This window comes from Mustela putorius, unplaced genomic scaffold, assembly GCF_011764305.1.
Source record: "Mustela putorius furo isolate JIRA1106 unplaced genomic scaffold, ASM1176430v1.1 tig00003987_pilon_pilon_pilon, whole genome shotgun sequence".
NCBI lineage: Eukaryota > Metazoa > Chordata > Mammalia > Carnivora > Mustelidae > Mustela > Mustela putorius.
Window position 1 is genome coordinate 17,637,513 of NW_025422126.1, and position 17,279 is coordinate 17,654,791.

The following is a 17,279-nucleotide window of genomic DNA, read 5'->3' on the forward strand; positions in this document are numbered from 1 at the left end:
ATTAAGATCCCCAAATCCCTGGGTTTTACTGTAACAAGAATCCCTGCTTTCATCTATCTCACTGGGTCTAGATTCTTGTAACATTTTATGTCAGAAAGAACTTTGGAAAGCACAGAGGAATCAAGCAGCTTTTCCAAGATCACAAAGCAAGTGAACAGTTGTTCCCTTGGGACTAGAACCTAGGTCTGACCCCAAAGCCATATTTTCCGCTAGGATCTCTCAGGGTCTCTCAACCTTGGTAATATTATCATTCTGGACCAGATGATTCTTTTGTGTTTGTATGTCCAACATATTTTAGGATGTGTAACAGCACCCCAGATGTATACTAACTAGCTGCCAGGAGTACTCTCCATTTGTGAAAGCCAAAATTTTCTCCAGACATTGCCAAACGTTCCATGAGGTTTTTTTCCATGGTTTTTTGAGTTGGGAAAACCATTCATCCGACCTAAGTAGTTGAACCTCCTGAAAATTGCTGAAATATCAAATTACATACAGTAATCTCTTAGGGACTATGGGAATGCCAAAGCACATGAAAGGAACTTAATAAAAAAGCTTTGGGATAAAGAAAAAGAAGTTGGAATTGCATATGAGAAAATTGACGCTAAGAGAAATAAAATAGCCTGCTGCAGGGGCACCTGGATGGCTCAGTTGGTGAAATGCCTGGCTTAATGTCCATTCAGGTCATGATCTCAGGGTTGTGAGATCAAGCCCCAAGTCAGGTTCCATGCTGGGCATGGAGTTTGCTTAAGATTCTCTCCCTCCCTTTGCCCCTACCTTAACACCATTCACATCTCTCTCTCTAAAAAATAAAAATAAGAAAATTAAACTAAAATAACCTAGTTCAGATGAGGCAGCTGTAAAGAGAAAAAGCCAGGATGGGCACCCATGTCTGCACCATCCTGACCAGCATTCAAGGGGATCCCCAGTGGTCGACGTCACAGATGCTGCAAGAGACCCAAATGTAAGCAATTGGCAGAAGCTTCGGGAATAAAGTGAAAATAGCAAATTAGCCATGAGTTGCAGTGCTGAACAAAATGAGAATATTAATCATACATATTTGGAAAAGACATCCCAGATGTCTCATGCCATTAACCTATTTATATATCATAAATGAAGACATCACTTTATTCACGATCATCTAAGAATCAAATTGCAATATATGTGTGACTCAAAAAGAGGGCTGATTCTAACTAGAAATATATTACATTAGAGCAAATTAGAAACATTAAAACAATGCAAATATGCTTTTTAATTTTTATTATTTTTTAAAGATTTTTTAAAAATTTGTCAGAGACCACAAGCAGGGGAAGCAGCAGGCAGAGAGAAGCAGGCTCCCTGCTGGGCAAGGAATCCCATGTGGGACTCCGTCCCAGGACCCTGGGATCATGACCAGAGCTGAAGGCAGATGCTTAACCAACTAAGACATCCAGAAAATGCACCTTTTTAAAACATTAGCTTAATTGCCAATAGGAAAAAAAACTTCAAATGTTATAGTATCTTATCTTAGCTTGTTCATAGGCTGAATCCGCTCTGGAGATTTTTCTGCCCTTTGTGCTTATGAGAAATGTCTGTCTGTAAAGACTTGCTCTGGGTGGTTTGGCACAGGGCTGAGGCCCGATTTCCTCTCACGTTATGACTCACACAGCATGCATGGAAGGGCTGCCCATCCATTGTGCTGGGAAGCCCATCTGGCACCATGCAGAGTTGTAACTGTGAGGGTAAATGGTCAGGCTCACTTTGTTGTCATCTCATGGGTCTGCAAGTCTTCATTTTAGTGACTACACAAAGTCTTGATGCAGTCCGCCCTGAAACAGGGTCTTTTTAAATTGAAATATTTTATAGTTTTGGTTAGAGAAAGATCTATTATCATTTAAACAGATGCCACTAAAAGTGTTGAAAGGACTAAGGGAAATGTTTTAAGTATATATAACAGAAGGAGGAATATTGCTAATATATACAACAAAAAAGGACCTAAGATTTTTAATACATAAAGAGCTTTCATCAACCTGGAAGACAAAATGAATCACTCAATAGAAAGTAGGGCATTTTGCATAAAGAAAACATTGACCCATAAATACATGAAAAACATGTTTACCATCACAAATTTTAAGAGTTAAGATGAGGCACATTTTGTACGTAATAGGTTTGTATGAATTAAAGTTATACATACATAAGAAAAAAGGTCTTTTGTTTGCTTTAATGCCTTTTCCATTTCACTGTTCTAGGATTTTTCTTTTTCTTTTTTTAAAAAGATTTTATTATTTATTTGACAGAGAGAGAGATCACAAGTAGGCAGAGCAAAAAGGAGAAGCAGTCTCCCTGCTGAGCAGAGAGCCTGATGCAGGGCTTGATCCCAGGACTCCAAGATCATGACCTGAGCCTAAGGCAGAGGCTTAACCCACTGACCCACCCAGTCGCCTCTGTTCCAGGAATTTTCATTCCAAATTTCCACCTCTTTGGAATTGCAGATAGACACAGCCTTTAGTTTTTCCTTTATTAAATATAATTTTAAAAAGAAGAAATTTTCAATAAATAAAGAAAATTAAAGTAAAAATATTTGAAGAAATAGATTGGGGGGAGGTGCCTAGCTGGCTTAATCAGAAGAAAATGTGACTCTTGATCTCAGGGTCTTGAGTTCAAGCCCCATGTTGGATGTAGAGATTATTTATAAAAATAAAACTAAAAAAGAAAGAAATATAGAAATATAAATAGATAGATAGATATTGGACAGTTAAATACTAACTTTATGACTTCAATTGTAACTACTTTGTAATTATTTCTGTTTTCTAAATCTCATCCCTCCAGAATCACCTTAAGGCTCTTTATGGAGGGTAGCATTTGCTTTTCCTAAAACAATGATAAACATATAGCAGTTTCCTAAGTTAATCACAGGGCCAAAGTGTGACATAAAAGAAGTAGACAAGAATCCCACGACTTGTGTTTCAAGTACAGGGCTTCCCACTAATGATTTGTGATCTTTACCAAGTCACTGAGCTTCTCAGGTTGCATTTGTGTCACCTGGTAAATAAGTTTTGGGTGCATTAACTATGCATAACTTATTCCCCCTGAGTCTACAGTAATGTAAGGACTATGGAGTCACAGAGTTTAGTCAAACCTTAACTATTAGGTTTTATTTAAACATATTTAACTTCAATTTGCTCAGCTGTTACATGAGGAGAATTACAGTACCTAACTCACAAAGCTGTCATATGACTTAAAAACTGTCACATACAACATGCTCAGTCCACTCCAGTTAACAGCAGCAGTAGCAGTGACAGTTCTATTGAGAAGCTTTTAATATACATAGCAGTCCTGGCCCATATCACTTTTTCATACTTTCCCTCTTCCCTAAACACAGGATCACATGAGGAAGGATGATCTCCAGTGCAAAAGCAGTAAGAAGGAATTACCATTTCCATGGTATGCTATTCCTGACCAACAAGCGGGTGTTACTCATTATTGGCACTCCAGGACCTTCTTTCTATCAGACAAGAATTTCATGATGAGGACCCTAGATAGTTTTTTGCTTTCAGTTATTAGGAATCCAGCAACAAAAGCATTAAGCATACATCTATTGAAAACACTGCATCTTACCACATGTTTAGCATTGTTCTAGGCAATGAGACACAATGATGAAAAAGAGAGAGAAGACTTCCTTTTTTTAAAAAAGATTTATTTATTTATTTGACAAAGAAAGAGTGCATGTTATGAGTGGGGGGAGGGGCAGAGGGAGAGACTTTTTTCCTTTTTAAAATATTTTATTTATTTATTTATTCTTTTATTTATTTTCAGCATAACAGTGCTCATTGTTTTTGCACCACTCCCAGTGCTCCATGCAATCCGTGCCCTCTCTAATACCCACCACCTGGTACCCCAACCTCCCACCCCTCCACCCCTTCAAACCCCTCAGATTGTTTTTCAGAGTCCATAGTCTCTCATGGTTCACGTCCCCTTCGAATTTCCACCAAATCCCTTCTCCTCTCTAACTCCCGATGTCTTCCATGCTATTTGTTATGCTCCACAAATAAGTGAAACCATAAGAGGGAGAGACTCTTGAAGCAGACTTCCCATTGAGTGCAGAGCCTGACCTAGGGACTGATCCCACAATCCACGAGATCATTACCTGAATGGAGACCAAGAGTTGGATGCTCAACCAAATAAGCCACACAGGTGCCCCAAGAGGTAAGATTTCTGACTTCATGCTGAAAACATCAAAGAGATACAGAACAAAAATAACTAATGGATTTGTAAATTGTTGTGCCAGGAAGAGGGGAAAAAAAGCCTGAAATACAGTCTTAGGGAGGACCCACTGAAAAGATTGGTTGGTAATTCAATATTCTCAAAATACTATGTTAAATATTTAAAGTACATGTCTATGGGATTTTCTTCCTCAAACATCTTACATGTTGCCTGAGAAAGAAAATTCTGTGTTCAAATAGTTGAAAAGACTGTAGTTAAGCAATATATATATTCCTTTTCTGCAGTACTTAGCAGAGCGTGTATTTATTCATTTACATTAGTTTTCTATAATAAAGCTATAGGATGCACTGCTTTCCCAACTTACTTGACTACAGAATCATATTCTTATGAAACATTTTTAATAGGACAAGTGACTCATTAACATATTCTGGAAATTATAGCTTTAGAAACACCATATCAAACTGAATAAATACATTATATTAAGTGATGTTTTAAAAAATGTTTTTGAAAAGTTCTGAAAACTGTTTTGCTAATAACATCATAGAGAGACCACCAGATACTTTGTACTCCAACATTACATGTGAAATATTCTAGATTTGCTGTCTTTGCAGTCTAACAAAATTCTATAACATAGCACCTTACAACAACACACACTGAACTATATCATAGTTTCTGTGGATTGGGGTTTAGATGTGGATTAGCTGAGCTCAATGCTTAAGATTTCTCACAAGGTGTGGACAACACCAAAGACTCCACTCCAAAACTGCTAGAACTCATACAGGAATTCAGTAAAGCATCAGGATATAAAATCAATGCACAGAAGTCAGTTGCATTTCTATACAGCAAGAACAAGATAGAAGAAAGAGAAATTAAGGAGTTGATTTCATTTACAGTTGCACCCAAAAATATAAGATACCTAGGAATAAATATAACCAAAGAGGCAAGAATCTGTAGTCAGAGAATTATAGAGTGCTCATAAGAGAAATTGAGGAAGACAAAAAGAAATGGAAAAACGTTCCATGTTCATGGATTGGAAGAACAAATATTGTTAAAATGGCTATGCTACCTAGAGCAATCTACAGATTCAATGCAATCCCTATCAAAATACCATCAACTTTTTTCAAAGAGATAGAACAAATAATCCTAAAATTTATATGGAACCAGTAAAGACTCCAAATAGCCAGAGAAATGTTCAAAAAGAAAAACAAAGTTGGTGCCATCACAATTTTAGACTTCAAGCTCTATTACAAAGCTGTCATCATCATGACAGTATGGTACTGGCACAAAAATATACACATAGATCAATGGAACAGAATAGAGAGCCCAGAAATAGACCCTCAACTCTATGGTCAACTAATCTTTGACAAAGCAGGAAAGAATGTCCAAAGGAAAAAAGGCAGTCTCTTCAACAAATGGTGTTGGGGAAATTGGGCCGCCACATATAGAAGAATGAAACTGGACCATTTCCTTATACCACTCACAAAAATAGACCCAAAAATGGATGAAAGACCTCAATGTGAGACAGGAATCCATCAAAATCCTTGAGGAGAACACAGCAACCTCTTCGACTTCAGCTGCAGCAACTTCTTCCTAGAAACATTGCCAAGGCAAAGGAAGAAAGAGCAAAAATTAATGATTAGGACTTCATCAAGATCAAAAGCTTTTGGACAACAAAGGAAACAGTTAACAAAACCAAGAGACAACTGACAGAATGGGAGAATATATTTGCAAACAAATATCAGATTAAGGGCTAGTATCCAAAATCTGTAAAGAACTTATCAAACTCAACACCCAGAGAACAAATAATCCAATCAAGAAATGGGCAGAAGACATGAACAGACATTTCTGCAAAGAAGAAATCCAGATGGCCAACAGACACATGACAAAGTGCTCAACATCACTCAGCATCAGGGAATATCAAAACCACAATGAGATATCACCTCACACCAGTCAGAATGGCTTAACTTAACCAGTCAGGAAACAACAGGTATTGGTCAGGATGTGGAGAAAGGGGAATGCTCCTACACTGTCAGTGGGAATGCAAGCTGGCGCAACCACTCTTAAAAACAGCATGGAGGTTCCTCAAACAGTTGAAAATAGAGCTACCCTATGACCCAGCAATCTCACTACTGAGTATTTACCCTAAAGATACAAATGTAGTGATCTGAAGGGGCACATGCACCTGAATGTTTATAGAAACAATGTCCATAATAGCCAAACTATGGAAAGAGCCTAGATGTCCAACAACAGATGAATGGATAAAGAAGATGTGGTATAAGTATACAATGGAATATTATACGGTCATCAAAAAACTGAAATCTTGCCATTTGCTACAATGTGGATGGAACTAAAGAGTGTTATGCTAAGCAAAATAAGTCAATCAGAGAAAGACAATTTCATATGATCTCACTGATATGAGGAATTTGAGAAACAACACAGAGGATCATAGAGGAACGGAGGGAAAAATGAAACAAGAAGAAACCAGAGAGGGAGAAAAACCATAGGAGACTCTTAATCTCAGAAAACAGGAGGGGACTCTTAATCTATGCTAAGACATAAATTTGTGCTAAAGCAAACCATAAGATACTCTTAATCTCAGGAATCCTTGGAGGGGAGGAAGGTGGGAGGGGTGGCTGGGTGATGGGCATTGGGGAGGGTATGTGCTATGGTGAGTGCTGTGAATTGTGTAAGACTGATGATTCACAGACCTGTACCTCTGAAACAAATAATACATTATATGTTAATTTAAACACACACACACACACACACACACAGACACACACACACACACACAGACACACACACACACACCAAAAAACATGGAGTTAGGATTCAACTTCAAAAAAAGAAAAGAGTTTCTCACAAGGTTGTAATCCAGGTGTTGGTTGGGCTGGGTTTTCATCTGGAGGCTCAACTGGGGCAAAGTCTACTCCAAGATCATTCAAGCCTCTGACAGAATTTATTTCATTGTGTAGGTACAAATGAGTGGCTAGTTGGCAACTGGCAGTTTACCAGAGGCTGCCCTTGGGTCCTAATAGTCACCAACAGCTACTGGAAGCCATGTGTAGTTCCTTGTCACACAAACTCTCTCATCATGGCTGCTTATGTGATTAGAGCAAGAAGGAGAATCTCTTATTTCTAGCCAGCTACAAGAGAATCTTAAATAATGTCACCTAATTACAGGAGTAACATCTCATCACCTTTACCATACTCTATTGTTTAGAAGGAAGTCCCAATCCTTGGAAGGATTCTCAAAGGAAGGAAATTACACAAAGGCATGAGCATCATACAGTGACAACTATTTGGGATCACACTAGGGCCTGTCCATCATGTATTCCTTCCAAAAAAGTAAACTGAACTCTGACCAAGTCTCTTACTCTAATTACCAATTTACAGATGAACAAGTGGTAAGGGAACATATTAAACATCAACACAGAGTTCCAAACAATACAACCAAACTATAAAAAAAATTTTGCATAACAAAGGATCTCTTTCTTCACCAATTAAATGATAAGGAGAAAAAAAATTAAGAAGAATCTCAAGTTATATTAATCAATTGCAATGAATGGGCCTCATTTTGACCTTAACTCAAACAAATAAGAAAAAGGTACCCAACTTACAAGATATTTGATATTAGGAAGTTACTGCTTTTTAAAGTATGAACGTTCTTGACTATGTTTTTATTTTTTAAAAAATGCTCTCTTTATGATACATATTGAAATATTTATGGACAAGTGATCTGCTATCTAAGCTTTGCTTCAAAACCATAATGTGTTGATTGTGGGAGCTTGTGGGTAAGGGTATAGAAAACAAGATTGGCCATGTGTTAAAGATTGTTGAACCTGGATAAAAGGATTAGAATGAATCTTTATGCACTTTATTTTTCTATATTAGAAAATTTCCATAACAATTTGTAAGACTTTGATGAAAGTATCCAGTAAAATTTCTTAGTTGAATAAAATATCTTAAAGAATAGATCTATTCATACTTGTCTAAATGTAGCTCCACGTACATCAAGAAAGAGTCATGCTGGAATGGGAAGAAAAATAATAAAACATATTTTAAAATTATATCCATAATAGAACTTTCACTGTAGTTAGAAGAAATGGAACATCTTGGAACCCAATATATCAAACCTTATTAAGTTGTTAAGCTAACTGTACTGTCAAAGAAAGCATCTCTCCCCTTAAGTCCACCCCCCCCCCCAAATTCCCCACAAGGTTATTTAAGCTTTGTCATTACCCTTAGGTTCCCAATTTTCCATAAGTAGAAGGCAGATTTTGAAGTGTCTATAGTCCTTGAGGAGAGCACATACCCTGTATCCACTTGAGAACAGCCAAGGAGAAAAATGTGCAGAGGATCTTGTCTTTAGTAAGGCCTCAGAGAACAATGGGCAAGAGAGCAAGAAAACTTCTGTCAGAAAGCAAAATCAGGGCCTAATGAAGGATGACCCCTACTCTTAGGGTAGAGGGGCTTCCCAGCATATGCTCAGTGAGATTTCACAGTTGATATGGACCAGTGACTGCTGTGTCCATCTTGAAATGGAGCTGTTTGTTTTTGTTATCTTGGTCGTGTCCTATCATTGCAAATGGCTATACTGGGAGCTAGTAACTATAAAGAGCCACATCAGGGACTCAGAGAAGGAATTCATCAATGGATATTATAAGCTTTGAGATGTATATGCAGTGCTGTGATCAGATGAAACTTTGGGTTATTGCCTTATGGATATGCTGAGAATATTCTATGTATGTTAGAAAAAGCTTAATGAGTATTTGATGCTCAAAACAGTGAAATGTAACACAGTGGATAAATGCTTACAATTTTCCCTTCTTCCTAATGGGCAGACAGGAAGTGTATATTCTCAGCTCCTCTTCTAGTTAGGTTGGAACCACATGACTGGCTCTGGCCAATGGTATGTGGGAGAAAGTGATAAATTATATTTCTAGGACTGGCACTGCTATGACTTATAGGAACTTCTTTATGTTTTCTTTCTCTCACCCACACTACCGGAAGTGATGTGTAAGACCCTGAGATGGAAGGAGCTTGGATCCCTGGGTTATCAATCAGAAAAAGAGCAACACAGAAGATCCTTCTGCCCACATCAGTCTATAACATATATAAGAAAAAGACATTCTGCTAAGTCACTGAGATTTAGGGAATGTTTATTGAAGCAGCTAGCAGGAATTATCTTAGAGTCACTTCTGGAATGAAGCAAATCTCTTTAAGTGACTTTCCCAGGAGTAATACAGGAATGCCATATAACTTGAGATATTGTGTATTTGTGATCACCTTTGAACTAGACATTTGGGACATTCTTTGGTCACAAGCCTTTTTTTTTTTTTTCCTCAACATTTTGTCCAACAGACATTCAACAAGCATTTTTGGAGTTCCTTCTATTTGTCAAACACTGTTATTGGTGCTAGGAATTCCTAAAGAAAAATCAGGATGTTCCTGCTCATCTAGGGCTTACAGTCCAGTAAAGAAGTCTTCTGAATCTTATAAATTATCAGTTTCAAGTATTTGTTGAGGTCTCTGAGATATGGTTTCTTACCTTGTGATGTTGCATTTGTTCCTGGGCCCTGTGACTCTGGCCTTGTCTTTCCTAATATTTCCTTAGTGATTTTTAAATGGGCAGAGCTCTGTCAGGGCCAACATTTAGTAGGCTTGCAGGATTTCTCTCTCAGATCCACATACAAAGGGCAAATTTTGTGTTTATTTCCCAGGTCCATGTGTGATGCCCAGATGTATACTTGCTTTATGAATACAGAATCTCCTCTACACAATGCCCACAATAGTAGATTATATAATTTTGATTGAAACTAAGGTTTCACTTACAATTTAATGATCAGTCTAATACAAGATAGATCACATGACCTGGCATCTAATATTGCTAATATTCTTCCTGCCTTAGACCCAGGTTTTAATGGCCTTGCTTCTATCTGGAATGCTTTTAGACTTTGGGTTTGAAGGGATGTTTGGGGATGAGAGGGTGCTCAAAGGGACAGGATAAAATGACTATCTCTAACTAGTTGACCAGAGCCAGTGCCTCCCAGAAACATTACAGTAGAGACAGGAGACTAGATCAACATGTTTTTCTCATTTGGTGGGGGAAGGGAGAGAATATTTGGCAATTGGGAATGGAGAGAGCAGTGAAAGAGGCCTGAATCTTGGCTCTCCCCTCTATAGTCGGGTGATGTGTGTCCTTGGGCAAATCAATTAACTTAGCTAACACATTTTAATTTATGAATGGGCATATTAATTGCAGATTTCTCAGAGGGTTGCTATGAGTATTAAATGAGCATATAAAGTGCTTTGCATTAATATTGGGTTTTAGAGGGTGAACTACACAGGTGACAGCACAAGGCATTTTTCAGTTTATATTCATCATGACACAGAGGAAGAATGTCCCTTTGATTCAATCAATTGTCCTTCTGCTGCATTTACATTGCAGATTCAGTTTTCTGTATATTTATGGCCATTATGTTGGGAAGTTGGGAGGAGAAAGAGCATGCAAGGTCATTATTGTCAATTTAAAAGCTGCTGCCTCATTTAAGGAAGAAATAACCCTGAAGTGACCCAAGCCCTCCAAAGACACTGCAGACAGCTTTGTTTGGCAATCACCAAAATAGCAAGAGACCTTTGCTGACATTTTTTATTTGGAAATTTAAACATATGCTTTGTAACCAAGGGTGAGATAACAGGCTTGCTCAATTGCTAGAACCCTGTCTTAGAGATGCTGCTGATTCCTTGCTGGTTTACTGCACAGAAGATGTTGGCAGCAGTTTTCATACTACAGGATATATGGACATACCATGAATATGCTGCCTGAGGTTACCATCACTGAAACAGTGCTCTCAAAATTTCCCAAATTTCTTGGAAACACATGCTGACAAGGAAGAGGAATTGAGTCCACTAGATGGATACTGGAGGGTAACATCGTCCTAGCTTAAGATTTTAGAATAGATAGGTTTTCTTTGTAGAGTTTTATCCAAAATATGGGATTCCTCTCCCCTGTCAGAAATCAGGGCATTTGAAAACATTTTTCTATGCTTCAGTCTGTATGATACAGATACAAAGGATCAGATAAGTGAAATCACAAACCATGGGTCAGGATGCACCTGCCTCAACAGAAGACGCATAGTGTGGTGGTGAGAGGGCTGGGCTGTGTGCTTGAACATGCCTGGATTTGGTTTTGGTACTGTCACCAGTAAACGGGCACTTGAATAAATTACCTGAACATTCAGGTCCCTGTTTTTTTCATCTGAAAATAGTTTTTTTTTTTTTTTTTTCTATGCCACAGGATGTTTCTAAAAAGATTAATTTTTTCTCTCAATTTTTCATTGAAGTGTATAATTTGGCTTTTTATGAAATACCTGTTTTCTTTGGACAGTTGATGAGTTTTTCAAATGCTTTTGGACTTCTATCAAGATAGAGCCCATTTTCATTAGCTCAGAGACTTCCTTTAGTTTCCCTCCCAGCTAAGCCCTGAGTGTCCCACCTCAGAGACAACCACTGGTCTGATTTCTTTTATTACAAGTTAGCTTTTCCTTTAAGAAGACTAAGTTTGAAATGAAATAATGTCTGTAAAGTGCTTAAAATATTTCTGGGTATCTAGTGAGTATTCAATACATTATGCCAATTATGACAAGTAATGGTTCTGCACAGAGTCACCATTGGTATAATGGATGCACAGCAGACACTAGAGGAAAAAGGTCCAAACTGATTGGGGATGAGCTGTTTAAAAAAAAATTAAGAAAAGGGAAAAAGAATGTTTAGAAGAAAATGTAAACACAAGATATTTCTTAACAGTCATTGAATTCTTTTGTATGCCAGTGTTATGCCAAGAGTTTATGTTATTTAATCTCCAGGATACTTTAAGAGATTTCAACCCCCTCCCCCATTAACAAAAAAGAAAGCAGTGGTGCTGGCAAGTTATGTAGCTTCCTAATATCACAAAGCACTCTTCACTAATAGGGCTGAAAGTGAGGACTCTGCCCAGCTCTAGAATTACACTCATTCTGATAGACCACCATGATCCCTATTTTAAAAGACACATAAAGGGAAAGAAAAATGACATTGAGTCATAAAATGGCAATGTCTTAAGTTTGGTGCTTCTGACACATTATCTCATTTAATCTTCAGAGAGCATATTCCTTCTCCCCCATACCCACTACCAGCACACACACATACATACACACATACACACACACTGTATATTTGAGGAGTGAGAATTAAAATTTTAGTCTAACTTCAAGTGACAATATCTGCCCAGTGTCTGTCAAAAGAAAATACTTGGGCTAGATCAGGCCACACATACTTAGATCTCCCAAACCATTTCATAAAAGGGCCAACTGAAATCTCAATATTTAGATTTGAGGTTAAAGAAGGTGATTGAAGACTAAAGTTGGAAAATATGGTATGATGTCTGGTCTAGGCAGGTACACTCCTACTCACTGTATACACATTTCAAATCATGGGTGGGTTTGCATAAAATATCTTGATGAACCATAGTTACTTTGGGTGCCCTATCATCTATACTCTGAGTTTTTATAGATATTTTGTCTGAAGATTTCATTTATTTATTTATTTGAGAGAGAGAGAGAGAGCACATACAAGCACGGGGAAGGGCAGAGGGAGAGGGAGAAGCAGGCTCTCCATTGAGTACGGAGCCTGATGCAGGGCTCCATCCCAGGACCCTGGGATCATGACCTGAGCCAAAGGCAGAAACTTAACTGACTGAGCCACCCAGGTATCCCTTTTGCAGCTATTTTTTTAAAATTCTGTAATACTCACTTTGGCAACACATATACTAAAATTCTGTTATTTCTTTTATATATGGAGTCATTGTTCGATCTTGGAATCTAGAAATAAAGCAATCAGTAACTCAAAAAAAAAACAAATAATCTTAAAAGAAATGCATTTTAAAACAGTAAATTTCAAGGCTAGGATGCAAGCTGGAGAATGAAATGAAGAATTTGGGACTCTTAGACACCATGAAATTTCACTGAATAAGCCATAAGTGCATTCCTATTTATTCAACTGATACTTAATCAAAACAAAACATTGTGATACGTTCACACTGAAATATTTTTATAAAGCTATTATAGAAATACATTGATCCAAATCAGCATCTTATAATCAAGCATATATTTCCCTTAAAATGACAAGTCAATCTTTTCAATCAGACTGTATAATCAAAGTACTGCTGTCTATAACAAGGAATTATGAAGTCAAGTAATTTGAGAGACCAACTGAAGTCAAAGGGTATCCAACCCCGGCATCAACCCATTCCATCTGATGAAAATAAATACATTGAGGTAATTTTCTCAGTTCACACACAGTTATCTTAAGTAGGTCATTAGAAGGCAACATGGGTCTGACCTATTTTAAGAACGCTCCCAGAAATTAAAATTATGGATGTCCTCCAGGCAATGTTTTCCTAAGTTTTAATACCAGAAAAAGAGAGAGAGAGAGAAATACTCTGAGGAATTAGGTCAAGAATGATATACTATTATTTTTTGATTACCAGACATCAGGATATCAAGATCAGTGCAATGGACAAAAAATGTCACTTTTACTCTGGATGGAAAAAGAAGACAGAGAATGGTGCTCCCATACAAACAACAACAACAAAAAAAACAAACAATCTACAAAATTATAACTTCTCTTGAGCTCATCGGATAGCGGAGGCTTCAAGACAGTAAGACCTGGAATGAATATCAGAGGGATTAGCTCCTTCAGGGAGAGACAGAACACATGAACTGTGTCACTGTTTGTAGAACATGGGAAGAAGTGGTTTCCATAATCTTGGTAAGAAAACTTCAGAAGTGAGTTGGGAGGAAATCGGAAGGGGAGGCAAACCATGAGAGACTATGGACTCTGCGAAACAAACTGAGGGTTTTGGAGGGGAGGGGGTGGGAGATTGGGTAAGTTTTGTGGTGGGTATTATAGAGGGCACATATTACATGGAGCACTGGGTGTGGTGCATAAACAATGAATTTTGGAACACTGAAAAAAAATTAAAATTAAAAACAAAACAAAACAATAAAAGAATTTGCTCTGCCAAATATAAAGAAAGAAAGGAAGAAAAAAAAAGAAAACTTCAGGTAAGATTTCATGGATTTCTAAAGGCCAACTACAGGCTAGCATGAAAGTTTAAAATAACAAGGAGCCCAAAAGACTCAGGAAGAGTTTGCAAGTACACACTCAAACGTTCATTTTTATGGGGCTTAACTAGATGCTCAAAGTGAAGATGGAGTTAGGTCAGGTAAGTGGACACAGCCCTGCTAGGTAATGCAGGCATTCAAGTCATGATCCCTGCCACTGGAAGACAAGCCCAAAACATTTCCTGCCTTCCAGGACACATAGAAGGCAAATGCTTTAACCCATTGAGGGAAGGAGCAGGGAAACTTCACACACACACACACACACACACACACATACACAAACACACACTCACTTACTCACTCCCTCCTGGTCATCGGTGAACTGTGAGACAGGAGCAGTGGTCTTATATACGTGTAATTGAATTGCCAGGAGAAGAGAGAGAAATTAAGTATGAAAAATGACGATGTAAGCAACCAACTCTTTGTTTTGGCTCAGGTCATGATCTCAGGGTCCTGAGATCAAGCCTGGTGTGGGACTCTGGCTCAGTGCAGAGTCTGCTTCAGTTTCTCTCTTCCTTTCCCTCTTCCCCTCCCCTTGTGCATGCTCACTCTTGCACTCTCTCTCTTTCTCTCTCTCTCACTCTGGGCTAAGAATTTCCAAAATTAATTAAAATAATAATCTCTGGGAATATAGATCCATCATATTCAATTTTTTGACAAAGATAAAAAGAAAATTTTAAAGCCATAGAAAATAAAGAGACATTACATAAGATAGAACAAATCACATATTAAGTGTTCTTACCACAATAAAATAAAAGATATGAGAATTAGAATCAACTTCAGAAATCATTTAAGAAAACAATGGAAGAACATCTTTAAAGTATTGAAAGAAAAAGAACTGCCATCTCAGAATTCTATACCAAGTAAAAATATATTTTAAAGATAAAAATTTAAAAATTATCTTAGACAAAGAATGATTTAATTCATTGCTAGAAGATCAGTACTCCTAAGAGATGCTAAAAATAATTTCTTCAGGAAGAAGGAACATAATACTAGGTGAAAATTTAGATTTATACAAATAAATCCTAAGTGCCAGATATAGTGAAAATTAGGATAAATATGAGAGATACCCTTTCTTTATTTGTTGTAAAGGAAATTGACTTTCTATAGCAGTCAGAGCAACAACATACTATCGAAGATCTATCTATCTATATATATATATATATAGAGAGAGAGAGAGGCTATATATCCACAATGGTAAAAAGGATGGGGGTAATGACTGTTGATCATTCTGTTATAAGTTTCTGAAATAATTCAGGAAGTGATGATATATAATTTGAAAGTAGATACTTAAGTTAAAGATGTGTATTGTAAATGCTGGACTAAGCACTAAAAGTTCAAAGCCCAGAAATATAATGACTATGCTAATGCTAGAGATAAAACAAAATCATAAAAATATCCCATTACTCGAGAAGAACCGAAGAATAAGATAAAAAAAAAAAATAGGTGGAATAAACAAAAAAATTAGCAAGGTGTTTTACTTAAATGCAACTGTATCAATAATTTTGTTATACATAAATGTTCTAAACAAACTAACTAAAAGGCAGATATTGTCTGGTATTATGAAGAGATTCAACTATATATGCTAGTGAATTTTAGAATTTATAGAATTATAAAGAATAAAGTTAGAATTTAGAATTTATAGAATTTAGAATTATAAAGAATAAAGTTATAGAATTATAAAGAATTATAGAGTTATAAGGAATTATAGAATTTTAGAATTATAAAGAATAATAAAGAATTTAGAATTATAGAGAATTATAAAGAATTATAGAATTATATAGAATTATAAAGAATTTTATAGAATTATAAAGAATATAGTTTAGATTTATATTATAAAGAATTTAGAATTATAAAGAATAAAGAATTATAAAGAATTTAGAATTTGGAGAATAGAATTATAAAGAATATAGTTAGAATTATAAAGAATAGAATTATAGAATTATAAAGAATATAGAATTATATTCTATAGAATTATAAATAATAAAGTTAAAGAGTTCTTGGTAATAAAATGAAGTCTTAGGAGCAGTATTAAAATATAGGTCCTACACCAATGACACCTGGCCTCCTGATATCATACCTATTATTAATAGGAAGCACAGTTCAATGCATCCAGCTCTTAATAAATTTAAGAAGACTGAGATCATGTTTTCTGATCACAGTGGCATAAAAATAGAAACTAAGTATAAGGAAACTGCAAAATCTACAAATACATAGAGATTAAAAAATATATTCCTGAGCCACCAATGAGTCAAAGAAAAATCAAAAGAGAAAAAAATATATATCTTGAGAAAAATAAAAATGGAAGTGCATTATGCCAAAACTTATGGGATGCAGAAAACACAATCCTAAGGGGGAAGTTGAGAGCAATGAACTCCTACATTAAGAAAAAAGAAAAATCTCAAAATAAACAGTCTAATTTTATACTTCAAGGAAATGGGAAAAGAAGAAAAAGCTAAAGTCAAAATTCCTAAAGAGGGGGGAGTCAAGATGGCGGAGAAGTAGTAGGCGGAGACTACTTCAGCTAGCAGAAGATCAGTTAGATAGATTATCTAAAGATTGCAAACACCTACAAATCCAACGGGAGATCAAAAAGAAGAGAAGAAGAACAACAATTCTAGAAACGGAAAATCAACCAATTTCTGAAAGGTAGGACTGGCGGAGAAGTGAATCCAAAGCGACGGGAAGACAGACCCCAGAGGGAGGGGCCAGCTCCCGCAAGCGGCAAGCGGGGGAGCAAGGGAGCACAAAATCAGGACTTTTAAAAGTCTGTTCCGCTGAGGGACATCGCTCCAGAGGCTAAACCAGGGTGAAGCCCACGCGGGGTCAGCGTGGCCTCAGGTCCTGCAGGGTCACAGAAGGATTGGGGGTGTCTCAGTGTCACAGAGCTTACAGGTATTAGAACGGGGAATC